The 2,716-nt window shown below is 40.3% G+C and overlaps 1 long non-coding RNA gene across 1 annotated transcript; it reads right to left on the bottom strand.

Moving 5' to 3' along the window:
• Positions 1 to 897: 897 nt before the first annotated feature.
• On the bottom strand, positions 898 to 2,512 carry LOC132054420 (uncharacterized). Its single transcript, XR_009414293.1, has 3 exons — positions 2,353 to 2,512; positions 1,248 to 1,429; positions 898 to 1,078 (listed from the first exon to the last, which is right to left on the bottom strand). It is a non-coding gene; the product is annotated as an uncharacterized LOC132054420 (long non-coding RNA).
• Between the last annotated feature and the right edge of the window lie 204 nt (positions 2,513 to 2,716).

The raw sequence follows: 2,716 nt of genomic DNA, 5'->3' as shown, positions 1-2,716 counted from the left end.
GGATGACCCCGTGTCAATATTTTGGAAGTACCAACATATTATTATGATGATTTTGAACTTGTACACAAGTTTTGGTGAGATTCCAAAGAGTTTCAGATGGGTTTGAGTTTTGTCGCGCTCGTATTCGGTGTTTTCGTCGGAGGTTTGTGGATAGAAATGGATCCATATTTATCATATGACCTTTGTTTTGGGTAAGGTTTGAACCATTAGATCCGTATCGAAATTACGAAGCTATAGGAAAAAGAATCATCGCGTTTGGCCACCGTATGAGGGAGTTATGCCCGTTTTAGTGCGGACTGTTCCAGCTGGCCGCTGGCAGCGACCAAAGGGCCGCTATAGCGGTACCGCTGCAGCGGTCTGGTGACCGCTACAGTGGCCGACGGGGGGCAGAATGCCCTATTTTAATCCCCCAACTCCTACCCATTATTCCCAAGACCCCAAAGTCAGTCTTCAAGAGAGAAAAAGGCAAAATTCATTCCATTCATTGGTGAAAGCATCTTTGAGGGTAAGTCTCCACCTTTATTTGTTCCTTTTCCTTTCTTCTTCAAGTTCCATGATTAGTTTAAGGTCCATCAATGGTGGTTGAAAACCCTAGAACCCTAGAATTGGTAAACCCTTAAATAATTTGTGGGTTGTTGATTAATCATCTAGGAGTATAGATTATCACTTTCTAGGAAAGGAATTTGATTTCTTATGGGTGAAATTGTGTCACGACCCGACTAGGGGCCATGACGGGTACCCGGAGCTGACTACCGAGCACCACTCGCTATGCTAATCATCATACCCAACCTGAACATATATAGACTCCCAGGGCACTACATAAATATACATAAGCCCTCACGGCTGCAAAAATGATATATAAAAATATACACTGATGGATTCATGAGACAATAATACCTACACATATGTATCTACGAGCCTCTACTAGAGTACTAAACATAAAGACGGGATAGGACCCCGTCATGCCCATATGTATATACACAAAATAATGCATCAAAAATGGCACCTCCGGAATAATGGAGTGCTCCTGTAAGTCTACTGAGTAGCTCCTAGGAATCTGGGCCACCTCCCTGTCTACCTGTGGGCATGAACACAGCGTCCAAAAAGAAAGGACGTCAGTACGAACATTGTACTGAGTATGTAAGGCATATACAACAATAACATATCAAAGAGATGAGGGAACATCAAGTAAGGAAACAACCTGTAACTGAATGCCACTTAAGACGGAGTAATGCATGCTAACTTACATCATAAACATTATCATATCAAGTATGCATATGTAAGCTGCCCGACCATATCGGTACAGTGTGATCATCATTAGCCCGCATCTAGGCCTCCCGCGTCCGGGGTAACCATCTCATGCCGCCCACTAGTGGTGTCTGCCCATGCCCTCTAGACATGGTGTATATGCCGCCCACCTTAGCGGTGTCTGCCCGGCCATATAGGCACGGTGTAATCAAATCATCATATACTTATCATAAAGCATGCATAAAAACTCAAGGATAAGCTATAACTATATCAGGGTGACGTAAGGTCGAGAACCCCCGATTCCACTATGGAGTAATCATAATCATCATGCCTCACCCTGAAGGAACTAGCATTATAAGGTAAGTGTAACAACAATGAGTAACGTTAAGGAATCATGAGCTTTAGAATCTTTGGACGTAGACTCATTACCATCATTATCATATTCATAACATATCTCTTATCTTTATCCCATGAGAAGCTCTTTATAAACATGGACTCATAGTTTCCGGGATGCAAGAAAGTCATGGAAAGATAAAGGAACTCATGTCATAGGAATCATGCCTTAGAAAAAGAAGGGACTAGCCTCACATACCTTGATGTCGCTCTAACTTTATCAATTAAGCGCTCCCCTCCAACGTTCACGATTCTACATTCAAGGGAATTCGTACTAGAATTAGATAATCGGAAACATACTTAAGCTTAGGCTAAAGCTAATAAAAATTGGACAGCATTTCCTTTGTTTCTATAACTTCCTCCATGTGATTTAACAACTCCCAAACATCAATAACAACACCACAATGTCACAATCAACAATCTTCATTAAGCTATACATCATTCAACTCTTCCAATTCCATTTCAAACCATCCATAACTAAAATTACCACACTACATCGTATTCATCAACACACAATGCCTCTTCAACACTCCTAATATCATTTACAACAAGATTATATGCATAGCACGTCAAGAATTATAGTCCAAATCAAGTCACTATTCAAGAATACTACCATTTTCATATTTACACTCCACTTCCTCCTCCCTTCCATAATCCAAGTCTTTTAACCTCTCGATACTCTTAACAACATGAAATGAACATAAAACTTACGTTTGATAATGTGGGAATGATCTTTGGATGAAAATATTCCACTTGAGAAAACCCCAACTTCACCACTAAAGGAGTTCTTGACTTGTATAAACCCTAATGAGCATTCATGTTCTTGATTCCTTCAACTCTTGATGTTTAACTCTTGATTTCTCTTGGGTATATGTTAAAATGGTATGGAGAATATTCTAGAGCTTTCTTGAGGTGTGGAGAATGGATGAAATGAAAAATGAGGACTTAGGGGTCTCCTTATATAAAATTAAAAATTTGTCCCAATGGTATTATACGGACACACATACGGTCCGTATAATTTATACGGTTCGTATATGTGACCGTATAATGCTTCCAGTAGAGGGCCCTTCTCTAG

Source organism: Lycium ferocissimum, chromosome 4 (genome assembly GCF_029784015.1).
Source record: "Lycium ferocissimum isolate CSIRO_LF1 chromosome 4, AGI_CSIRO_Lferr_CH_V1, whole genome shotgun sequence".
In the NCBI taxonomy this organism is placed as follows: domain Eukaryota; kingdom Viridiplantae; phylum Streptophyta; class Magnoliopsida; order Solanales; family Solanaceae; genus Lycium; species Lycium ferocissimum.
Note: the sequence above shows the minus strand (reverse complement) of the source record. Positions and strands in the feature narration are given on the sequence as shown.